Genomic DNA, 13,207 nt, shown 5'->3' with positions numbered 1-13,207 from the left:
TTTTATGTTTGTATTGACTTCCTGTAAAAATAATTTTTCATATTCATCTGTTCACGTAACATATTATTTAATAGTTTACGAAACTCCAGTTCAGTTTAAGCTAAAGATTTAATTGAATTTTAGTTATCCGAGTTCTCTTTATCTATTTCACTGTGTAGTTTGTTTTAATGTGCTGAGATAGTCTGAAATTTAAACAAATAAATGCTGAATAAGAACGCGCAATAAAAAAAAAAGCTATATTCAGAAGGTTCTAAATTCAGAACAGAGTGACTAATCTATCACAGCGAGTAGATGAAATAGGGCAAATATTAATGCTATTATTCTACATAATTAATGGCAGTTTATATAAATAATTTCTCCAAACGCAGTCAGAGCAGTTTTGATTCCTGGATAAATTATATTAAACGTAACATGGAAAAAACTCATTCGTTGTTAAATCTAATTATTACATTACATCGAAGGAAAATCCCTGCGATAAATACAGACTATATTTGGAACCGATGTAGAAAAACGTCATGTTTTTGTAGCATATTATGAAGATTATTACACTGCATCTGCGAGTACTGAATCATGATGCTAGCTCATTTCAGTAGATCTATATGTGGAAATAGACTGTCTCGAAAGCAAACCTTGTACACTCGTATACACTTGCCCGTAACCATATTTCTTTAAAATTACTTTATGCTATATGAAGTTTCAGATATTACAGTTAATTAATATTATCTCATTCACAAAATTTGTTGAATATTATGATATATATAGCAATAGGTAATTTAAAAACGGAAATGAATAAATAGTTTACATTATCTTTAAGAGAACAACATTTTTTTCACAAAGGAAATCAAAATTAACACTACAATATTAAAATCCATTCTTCCAGCTGTCCTTACAAAATTTTTTCACCCTGAAAACAGAATTTTTAAATATATTCTAAATATTATGTATAGAAAATCTTAACATTAAGAACACTGGTCTTTAAAATGTTTAATATTTTAAGAAAAACAACGAATAAAAAAATAACCAAAGGTGTATACTAGTTTTTTATTCAAGCATAAGTGTAAACTCGGAAATCTATAATATTTTGTCAGACAGATATGGTGTTGATGAATTGGCAAATCCAAAATTTATTTTATCACAAATAACTACCTAATTTTATAGGAAATATTTTGATTTTGTTTAATCATTATAAACTTCAGCTAACATCCCCAGTTAGCCAATTTTTTCTAAATAAAGATTGAATATGTCTCTAAATAAAAAAGATACACGTTCTATTTTTTATTTCTGACTTAGAATTATTTTAATTTTCTATTATTATCTGCTATTTTCATACAACTCAAAACTGTAGTAGTAACTGAAAATATATTGTCTGTGTTCGCGGCTGGACCAGGATATTGAGAGATTAATATTTAAAAATGTATATATACATACAATTTATTACTCTAAGAAAATAATAAATACGGTAAATAAATAAATAATAATAATACTAAATGCAAATAATAAACAGCAAACAATAATAGTAATAATAGTGAATAAATTACATACAAAAAATATTTCAAATAAAGACAGAATTTGTTTAAAGGTAGTGAAATAATAAAAACCAGAATACAGTCCAATTGACTCAATACTTATAATGACTGCTAATATTAAACCTAATGTTGCATTAACAAGGAAAGGTAAGATAAGCATAAAGTTCATTCTATTCTATTGTCTGCAAATATTATCTTGGCAAAATATCTTTGTTGTTTACAATAAAACTACCCTACAATTTATGAATGAATTTAATACTGTCACTTTCACTACTGTCTACCAAAACTCATCGAACAACTTCCTGCAATCACTAACTATACACACTGGAATGCTTGTGACGTACCCTTCACTCGTTGTTGCTACACGCTGACTGAAAATGCAGTCTCACAATCGCGTCGAAAAAGGCCTCGCAGCACTCGCTTATCTCGCTTAATACTGACTCTTAGCTCGCTGGTTCTGGAGTATTTATATTCTCTTGACCGGCAGAACTAGAATCCTGTTGAAGCATGAGAATTCTCACTCTCCGAGCCCTTACATTTTCTCATGAATTTCTATTCCGATCCGGTAAGCTTTCTCGTCGAACAACGGCTGTTATAGGTGTGCCACTGACAGTATTATAAAGAACCGATAATTAAACGAACCTGTTAGCTTAAGAAAAGAATTCCTTTTAGTTCCCTTCTGAATTTCTTTCATTATTTTCTTATATTTTATTTTGAATTGGAAGAAATCCGTTACCCAGGTGCGTTATACTCGTCTTGTTACAATATCTTCAAAAGTAAGTATATCATTTTAAAAGTACATTTTCCATTAAATTTCAACAACTTAAAAAATAAAAAAAATAACAGGTTAATTTATTACTATTGTAATTGGGAAACGTACCGTTATATATTTACATTTTACCGGTCCGTGTACAGATTTCAAACCGCTTGAAACCTAGTTATAAATGCAAGACAAAGTTAGAGCATAAGCTCACAACAAGAGTAAGATTTTCACGCTAAAGTTTTTAAATAAAAAAATTTAAATAGAAGCGATCTATAATGAAGTAGGTAACAAAAAAAAAAAAATTAAGTCTATAATGGAATTAAATCTGTAAAAGACGATTTGATAGGATCAGAATGCTGGAATGCCGTAGTAGGAGAAAAATGAAATGATTAAATAGTTGGAAATTATGGGCTAGCTAAAATAAGTGAAAGAGGAACTACGCTTTTAAATTTTTTTTAAAAGTAAATAAATAACGTTTGCAAGCAACCTTTTTTTAAAAAATAAAATAATTTTACGTATGACCAAAATATTTGAGTGATATTTTTGCTAACGTGGTACATAGATTTTTTAAAATCATTGTAAAAACCAACGAATGAGTGTATCAATAATAATATATATATATATATATATACATCTTCTTATTGATCCTCGAGACTCATGGATTAATTATTATTATTTTTAACATTCTGTTTGTTTAATTTTATTAAGACTTGCCAAAGTTTAATTAAAAGTAGCATCATAAAAGTTATGAAAGAAAACAGACGAAAATAAGAAAAAAATAAGGTTTTCTCTATATTTATATCTAAATCTTGAAGTATTAGAGTATAAGACTTGATTTTTTATTGCATAAAAATAATTACCACTTATTTATTTTACGTTTTTGTTTAAAACTTTGTAAAATGGTAGAGTTTTTCATCTGTATTCTTTCTTTAATTTTACATCTGGTTAATTTATTAGCGTTCTTTCTTGTTCAACCAAAATGTAATAAATTACTTTTAACATAATTGAAATTGTAGAAAATATTCATTATGCTGGAAAAAAGAACACTACTTCACTAATAGAACAAATTGGTGAAATGTTACAGTCTAATTATTGAAAAAAGAAACATTTTATTTGATGGTTTAAAAAAAGTTTAATTAAAAAGTGTGTTTGTTTTTGTAACTACAGCAAAATTCAATTTAAATTTTTTTAAATTTAAATAACATCATTAAAAAATTAGAACTTGGTATTTTAAGAAAAACGAAACGAATAACAAAAATAACCAAACATATAAACTAATTTTTTAATCAAGCATAAAATTAATTTTTTAATCAAGTATAAACTCTGGAGTCTATAATTTTTTATCAGATAGGTAATGTGTTGATGAATTGGCAAATCCAAAACTTATTACACTAACTACCTAATTTAATTCGAAGTATTTGATTTTGTTTAATCATTATAACTACAACTACCATCACCAGTTAGCCAATTTTTTCTAAATAAAGTATGAATATGCCTCTAAATAAAAAAAAACAATAAATGCAATTGCACATCAGATTAGAAATAGCATAGTTTAATGTACATTTTGACTGTTAAAAGGAAAAAAGTACATTACTAAGGAAAAAAGTAAGAAATTAATTATTAACTAAAAAAAAAAAAAAAAAAAAATTAATTACGGGTTTCTCCTATTTTTCTACAGAATAAAACTACGTAGGAATGTTGGTTTTGTTTGATTTACATTGATGTAGGGATAGCTAACTAAAATAACCTTATATTCAATTATTACGATTTTTTAAATATCTTTACTTTAAAATAAGTATATAAAAGTACTCTTCACTTGGAATGCATGCATTAAGTATTCCTAAAACTTTGATGATCAATCAAAGTTTAACAAATGATTAATCATCAAAGTTTAAAAAGCTCATTCGACGCGTTGGGTGAGGATCGATTACTGGACCGGCAACTGGCTTCTTGCTACCTACGACGTGTTATCGCTGTACACTATTCTCTACTGTATTCTTAATAATCCAACACTACTTCAGTCACCCCAGGGTGAACTATTATGCATCTATTTATTTATATATTCAAAATTTTTACAATGTTAGTAGTATGTTGGTGCTATAGTAATAATGGGTCTAAAGAACGTAATATGGAACATTAGTTCCAAAAACAAAAAAAAAAACAAAAATAGCGAAGCTATGAAAAAGAAAATATCCCACGCCAGTCTCTGTGATGCACAAGCATAGAAGGATTGCTCGGAAGGATTACATGGGCTGTCGGGCCGTCATGGTGCACCGGGGTATCTTGGAAAGTATGACCTCTTATGCTGCATCCGTTTGGACGCATAGGTTGGACAGAAATCGAGCACTTATTCAAAATTTAAGTAGTGCCCAGAGCAGAGCCTTAATTGTATGCACTGGTGTTTTTAAAACAACCTCCTACGAGGCTATCACCATAGTGGAAAAGGCTTCCCAATCGATTTAGTGGTGAAAGTTTGGGTAGCCATGTAGAAGTTGCCAAGAGATAGGGAGGCCGAGGCATTTGGTATGCGGTTTCGAGCCGGGCCAGTACTGTAGCGGAACGGTGATCGCAATGCACCGGTTCTAAATTTCGAACAGTTGCCTATCTCCAACTTGCGTATGAGGCTTTACAGCCTCGCAAAGGATGCAAAGCAGCAAGAATAACACGCCACGACTAAGGGTAGGTCCTTTTAGATTTATACAGGACTTGGGGGGATGGTACGCCACTAGTTCGTTTTTAAGAGCGACGGGAGCCCAAGTGCTCTCAAACCACGTGAATATAAACCAGTATTTATTTCGGTTCCGTCTGGGAGGTCCAATCGAACGAACAGATGTTGTTCGACTGCCAAGCTCTTGCGGTGAGGGGGGCTAGAGTTCAGGCCACCCTGGAACTTAGAGGTCAAGGGGAAAATTGGCCAGTCACAAGCGGCGAGTCAGTGTGGCGAGGGCCGCACTGTCGGACCGTGTGGGCGTTCCTTGATGCCGTTGCTTTGTTCAACCGACATCAGTAGTTTATCTAAGAAAAAAACTTCTACCTCGCTGCTGTGGGAAGCTACCCGAAAATTACGGCTGGCCACCAGCCAACTAAAGCTTTAAAATGGTGGATAGGTATTTGCTTTTCAGCGACCTAGGCGTAGCAGCAAATTGCTGTCTTGACGATATAAATTTATTTATTGAAGTCATATATATTTTAATAGTTGACGGGGTGTGCCTACCCATTTTAGTTGTATATGACAGGTGAGTGGTTTGGGTCACGTAAGCCGATGGTATATGGCGCCGCGCTTAATTTGGTCATGCTGTTAGGAAATCTCTAGGAGCTATTAGGACACTGGTCGGTAAACTGTTTCGAGGCTCAATAGCCGTTTGTGGCACAGGCATTTGCTCTTATCCTTTAGGGTGACCGAATGGGGTGGTGATGGGAGAAATGCCAAGCAAACCAAATCCCACACCAGGCTTATTAAGAGTAATGAGGAATGAACTGGTTTCCCATTTCCTTCTTTTCTGAGCTTGTCTTAATCGTAATAGTGTTACTTACTACGATTATATGTTTAAAATAAATTCGTGAAATATGTCAGGAATAAATAAATACGGCCACATCAATTATATCACTATCGTAATTTATTTTTTAAAATTATATTATTAATAAATAAACAAAATAAAGATGTAAGTTTGTATATTTACACATATTTGGAATTTGAAAAGTAATAGTTATTTTTAAAGAATTTTTTTTTGAGAATAGCGTTTTTGATATTCTGAAACTAGTCATAATTTGATAGTACGGGCTTCAGTGCTATTTGTAAAACCATAGGAATTGTGTAAATATGGGTAATGACGCGTTGACTGTTGACCGTAATCGCAGTTTTAAATTTTAATCATATTTACATTATAGAAAGTGTTATTTTCAAAATAAATAAGTAGTAAAAGTGTCCTTTACAGCTAGCTATTTGCTGATTTTTACAACCATTTTACTAGCGATTTTTCGTGGGATTAGTTCGGAGGTTGTGGTAAAATTTTTTCATGTTCTCCAAGTGAAGCCAGAAGAAGCTCTTGTATCTATAACAAGGAAACTAATTTTCCACAACGTTGTGATTCATTCTTTTGACAATTTTAAGTTAAGCAAGATTTTGTTTCAATAATACTTGAACCTGTTGGAAGATAAAATATTTCAATTGTTCGTTTATTATTCATACTAACCATAATGTCGGAGTACAGAAATGTCAGAAATGATGTTGCCTAGTTACGACGTAAAATTTTCTTTACTCATCTTCGTCACGAGTAATTCTGTAGGTCAGATCAGTTTTGAAATGCCATAGAAGGAATTCCCTTGGAACATTAACCCGCTTTAATCCTCACTTTTACTAGATAACTTATATTTTCCAGATAAGGCATGTCATTCCCAAGAATGAGTTTAACTTGTTTGCCTATAAAAGTATGCTTATGGCTCGTAAGTTTTCACAAAGAAGTGTATTCTTTTTTCTCTCTTTTCTTCATTGCAGTTCTCTTATCCTTGCTTTATTGGTCGAGCACACTCACCATCGGATATAAAACTCATCGTGAAGACAAATCTGTTGATTTTGAAATCGTTTTTCAGGAGTTTTTTAAGAGGCCAAATATTTTTGTAAATCTTATACTCTTTTGCCAAATAATAAAAAGTACAGTCCTTTGTTATGTGTTAGCATGGTAAAAACAGTGCACACTTAATACGACTAAACTTGCTGACGTAAATCAGTGAATTCGGTACCGACAGAGAATGTTACGCAAAAATTTAATCTGTCAGATGTAACATCTGTGATAAAATAGAAATATGTGAACTAAATTATTTATTAAGCTTATCTATTTTCTATCAATCCTAATACACAAGCTGTAATTTTTTACCCAATTTTGAGTCTTTTTATTTAAAATTTTTTATAATTGCCACTTGTTATGTAAATAATTTATTTATTAACAAAGCACGATAAAATCTTAATATAGTTATAAAATAAATACTAATTGAATATTCTTAGATTGCTCAATTAATAGTTAAAACAGCTAATATAATGAAATAAACGTAATTTTACATTCGGTTAGGGTCGGCGATAATATAGCTATAACAGCAAAGGAGGATAGTTTATTTTGGGGTTAATAGCTTTTGTAGATGGAACTTACATGCAAAACTTTGCCCGAGCGTTTATTGATTATGAGTGTACTTGCTACAATATTCAAATATATATGAACAAACGGTTATCGATAATATTGGTATTATTGATATGATAAACCAGTAATACCTTGTACTATATATAATAAAAGATTTAGAAATTCAACGAGTCTGGCAACGTTATGTTTAATCAGTTAGTTTATTTATTTGTTTTTTAAAATTATATGTATTGAATTATCATTATTATGTTAATTGATTTCTTTTTCATTTTTAGAAAAAAAACTGATTGTGTGAAGCGTTATGAACAATGTTAATAATGTCAGTGAAGTATATAGTACCGGCTTCTCAACTCTAAAGAATTTAATCTTATATTTCAGAAGAAAGAACAAACAACTATGAAAGGAACAAAATAGTTAATAAAAAGTACAAAACTATATCATATATATATATATATTAATTTTTCAAACATGTTACCCTGTGTGTTGAAATTTAATTAATTATTCATTATTATAAACCACCAGATTAATAATATTTATAAATATAATTCATATTTATAATATTTTTCCAAATGAAACATTTGAGAATTAAAAATGCAACATTTGGAAAAATATTACATTTATAAATATAAAAATTTTAATTTAATAAACCATTAATTAAGTTTCGAGCAGGATGATCAATTTAAGTTGGTTTTAACATTTACATATTGACATCTGTTTTCACATCTGACAAATAATTTTAATCAGTCTTAACTTTGATGACGAAGTACCTCAATGTTTTAATAATTATAGTATTTTAATAACCGATCAGGAATCTGAGAGATTCAAGAAGATCCGGCATTTAAGTGAGAAAGGATTTTTAAAGGTTAACTTGAAGGTAAGATAATCTTATTTTGTATGTGTGTATGTGGTGGTTTATAAATTATGAATAATTAAAAATATATATATATATATATATATATATAGTTAACCTAAGAAACTTGGCTTTAAACCAAGGAAACTAATATCAATACATTAAATTAAGAAAAGTTTTAATTAAAACGAAATCTTAAAAAAATAATATTTCCTATAATAAACAATCATATAAAAAAAATGTAATCACTTTTTATTGAAAAAAATATTTTATGCTGGTAAAATTATTATCGATTTTATTTTTAAAAAAAGGCTTTCAGAAATTGACCGAGCACTTAGTGCATTAGTCTCGGATTATTGCCACTTGGTTCTTCATTTTAATCTCGACGGATATGAGCAGTATAATAGTATTTTATCTATTAAGTAGTTAATTTGCAATGAGGCATGAAAATTTTACGGTGCTCTTACAATATTAGACTTTTTTAACCAGTTTTATTAAAATGTGATATGGTGAGATACACAATTTTATAAATCAATTTTAGTGATTTTTAATTTTATTATTAGTTCTAATATTATTTATTCCAATAGAAAACTCATTGAATCAGAGTAATGACAATAATTTCAGTGAGAGTAATGTTTAAGAATTATAACTAAGTTAATTTCAAAATATTTTACATTCATAATAATTAAATTTTAAGGAAAGAAGAAGTACAGACAGGTGGTCGGTAAAACATTGTTGAAAATATTCCAAGAAAAATATATTTTATTGTAATCCCACATAAAAGTTAAGTTTGCAGATTATTTTAAAAAATAGCGAACATTTTAGAGCTTTTATGAAGACATTTTTTATTATTTAAGATATTTATATCAATCCTATGTTAAACTAAACTAAAAAATACGGTTAAAATATATTTTAGATTGAAATAGGAGTAATCCACCCATTCATATATATTCTAATCTAAACAGATTTTTCAGGCATTTTATTCGGATAAAATGGTTTAGATAATGTTATTATGAATTCTAAACATATTGCTTGGTTTTCCCCTATTTTATTAATGGTTTTCCTTCTTATTGTTTTTTTTTTCATCAAATCCTAAATGGTAAGGGTAAAATTGCTTGGATACAAACGAAAACGGTTTTTTATGTTATTCCATTCTAGTTTATGATCTTTACTCAAAATATCTTCGTCTTATGTATAATATTTTATTTATAGGTAAAAATATACGTAGTCTGTTTAATTTTTATTGTGGTAGTTTTTAAAATTATCTTTATTCATTCCATTCGAAAATGGGAGACAAGGAATTCTACATTCTATCTCGCTACATTCTTTTCTTCTTGTTGTTTGCTTTCTCCAACCAGTTTTCCTGCTACTCCAAGATCTGGGTGCGTGTATAGGTAAATGCAATTACTGTTACCGGCTTGCCAGGTCCGATGTAGCTGCAGACGTATTGCAATGTAAGTGTAAATGTACCGATGAAAATGTAATCCGGAAACAGACTCAGGATGACCACTCTTGAGATACGTGGTTAATTGAAATCTAACCACCAGAGAACATTAATATCCGTAGTTTACCATTCAAATCCATAAAAAAGAAAATACCTTCACAAAATACTTTACGAACCTTGGAACTCCAGACTTAAAAAATCAGCTGATTTTGCGATGACTAATTTAACCATTAACCCAGCGGGTTTTCTTCTTACATATCAATAAAGGTGTTTATTCCCTCTACAATGCAGTGATTTAGTATTCGTAGTAATCTTAACTACCACAAAATATTAATTATCTCCAAGAATTATAATAAATAAGTTATATTCCATGACTTCGTCAACCAAAATTAGTTTTATGAACTTACGGTAATTAGGGTTTACCATAGAATCAGTCTATATAGTCAGGTTTAGTGTAGAATAAATATATATAAAATTCTATATTTTATATTTATATATTGCAACAAGGCCAGTACAACAAGTTTCTTCCAGAAAGAACAAACAGAGAGAAAATAAAGAAAGAAGAATCTTGAAAGAATCAAATTCTTTCTAGAAGAGAACTTATAGAAAGCGTAGATGGCGCAGACAAAAAAAAAATATTACGCTTGGACAATCAAACGGACGATTCGGGTACTGATTCTCTACGCCAGGATTAATAAATACTGCCGGGGACCATCCGAGTGATAGTTTTTCAAGTTCGAGTTTGTTGCAGGGTGAGATAAAAGCGATAACAGTAAGTGCTTGGTAACAAATGAAGAGTGGGCCACGAATATTCCATTTTGGGCGGTTGTTAAAAACAAAAAGCTATTTGGTGAGTTAGTTATGGACAGGAGTAAAATTGACACCCATCGGGTTGATCTAGTGGTGAACGCGTCTTCCTAAATCAGCTGATTTGGAAGTCGAGAGTTCCAAGGTTCAAGTCCTAGTAAAGGCTTTTATACAGATTTGAATACTAGATCGTGGATACCGGTGTTGTTTGGTGATCGGGTTTCAATTAACCACACATCTCAGGAATGGTCTAACTGAGACTGTACTAGACTAGACTTCATTTACACTCATACATATCATCCTCATCCATCCTCTGAAGTAATATCTGAACGGTTATTCCAGGAGGCTAAACAGGAAAAAGGACTGAAATTGGCAGTATTCTATTCATTCATAAAGTGTAGTGTAGTTCTTTTGTAAACAGCCAAAACAATAATACTTGCGGAAAGTGAAGTGTGAATTTCAGATTTTTCTGTTATCTTATTGTTAATGCAATATCAGTTTGTATTAGACGTTATAAAGTTTTTATAAATCGGGCTGTATTTTGATATTTGTAATTTAATTATCATTAAATCAATTTTTGTTTATCTCAGTAACTATTTTGTATGTTATATATATTTTTTATTATTATTTATTTTATTTTCTGTACTTTCAGAGTAATAAATTGTATTATAAGAAATTTTTACGTTTGTTAGTCTCCCAGTATCCTTGTCGAACGGCGAACACGCAACAATATGTATTCAATCCGGCCAGGGGATGGAGTCTCCTGGATCCCCACTACGTTGATTTTCCTCAAGGTTGTGAGAATAATATTGGCAAATAATGATTAAACCTGTAAAGCTTTTTTCCCCTACCGTCCCTCGTTCTTGACGTAGAAGCTCTGATACGCTCCAGCTGTTGACGAAGTTACAGTTCGAGTCTCGGTCAGCAGATAACCGAGAAACACGCATCAGTTGTTTCAAGAACGGAATTGCTCGTTCTTTTAGGTAACTTTGAATGATAAGTAAGGTTACTTCTCTTTTTTGACGGCATTTATTTTTAACTTTTGACAATTCAATATCAAAACAATCAATACCCTTAAAAGATTAGCAATGCACTAATTTAACCTTATAACAATAACAATAATTTTAATACCAATAATAATAATTAAATAAAACAATAACTAATGGATTATTTAAATATATAGACATTAGGTTAGATGATTAGCATGATGATAGATCTAAACTCGGAAAAAGTTTTCTGTTACCATGGTAACAGAAATACAAAGAAGCAAAAGGATTAATTTTTTCCTTAATGAATATATTTAATATCTTAACTTGTTAGGAATATCGTAAAAATTCTAATTGAAGATAATGACCAAGTCTCTCAGGAAAAAATACGCAAAGTTATATTAAAATCTGCCCTTTAGTTTTTGCGTGATGCGCGCACAGGGACGACCCTAGTTATCATTTTGTTATATGTATATTGTATATATATATATATATATATATATATATATACTCATATTTGTTTAAATTTAAGTTAAGCTGCTTGTAAGGGATTAGATACAATAATCTCTACAATGTTAATTCAATAAATTTGAACGTTTTTGTCATAATAACGAAAGCGGAAAGCAATCTATTATTTCCAGCAGTAAAAGTATAAAAATTTTCTATAGATGCCACGAATTACGAGTTTCATTCCATTTTGCATTAGTTAAGTGATATGTTATTATCTTTATTTTTCAGTGTTATAAATATATTCGTACTCTTTCAGACAAGCCCTCCGACGTGCAAATGGCATTCAGTAAAACATTGATAACATTATTCCTATTTAACAAAAGAATTGGTAATATGGTAGAAATCATTAATCTCAAAGAAAGCGTCTTCTGACTCTCACGTATTTATCTTATGCTCCCAACAATACTATTAAAAGCCATTTTAAAAGAATTATTACGTTCGATTAAAAATATTAATAAAGCTTGCTCTCAATAGAACTAAACAATAGGATTTTTTTTTTAAATTTTTAATTATGTAAGGAAAACCATAGAATACAGCCAGTTAAGGAGAGTAAGTATCATAATTTTTTTTTTAAGTACTATCTTATCACAAGCAAAATATCGAACATTGAATTTTTGGCATATCAGAAATTATTTTTAGGTAAAAGTAATTTAATAATACGCCTGTTTGTGAGTGTCCGAGCTCACGCTACCTCGCGCATGTAGCTGTTTATATATATATTTTTTTGTATTTAATTATGTTTGATAAGTTAGTTTACATTTCCATAGGAACTTCTTTTAGCCATATTAAAATAAACATTGAAAAGCAATATTTTTAAGTGAAATATTTAATTAAATAAACATAAAATGTCATAAACTTACCTTAAAAAAATATTTTTCTTTGTGAAGTGTTTCGATTCTTCAAACTATCATCAGACTTATCATTCTAAAACAAAAGTTAAAAACACCATAAATAGAAAAATAATTCATAAAAAAAACATAAAATACAAAAATTTATCAGAAATACAATGGAACGTTCATCTAAATGAATTAATAAAAATAATATATTTGACGAAAAAATTATTTAAATGGATAAATAATTAAATGGATGTGAACTAAGATTAATTTCCTTTCAGCAAATTATAAAAATTTAGTACTATATTACATTGAGAATTGTTCATCACAACGTTGTAAATTAATTATACTTTAAG

At 29.7% G+C, this 13,207-nt stretch overlaps 1 long non-coding RNA gene across 1 annotated transcript in view; it reads right to left on the bottom strand.

Annotated features, from left to right (window-relative positions):
* Positions 1-13,207, bottom strand: part of LOC142320889 (uncharacterized) — a 386,977-nt gene that overhangs the window by 291,798 nt on the left and 81,972 nt on the right. Inside the window, exon 2 of the long non-coding RNA XR_012755500.1 lies at positions 12,879-12,942. This is a non-coding gene — a long non-coding RNA (uncharacterized LOC142320889). The remainder of the gene's footprint in view (positions 1-12,878; positions 12,943-13,207) is intronic.

This window comes from Lycorma delicatula, chromosome 3 (assembly GCF_047948215.1).
Source record: "Lycorma delicatula isolate Av1 chromosome 3, ASM4794821v1, whole genome shotgun sequence".
Lineage (NCBI taxonomy): Eukaryota > Metazoa > Arthropoda > Insecta > Hemiptera > Fulgoridae > Lycorma > Lycorma delicatula.
This window is presented reverse-complemented; position numbering and strand designations above follow the sequence as displayed.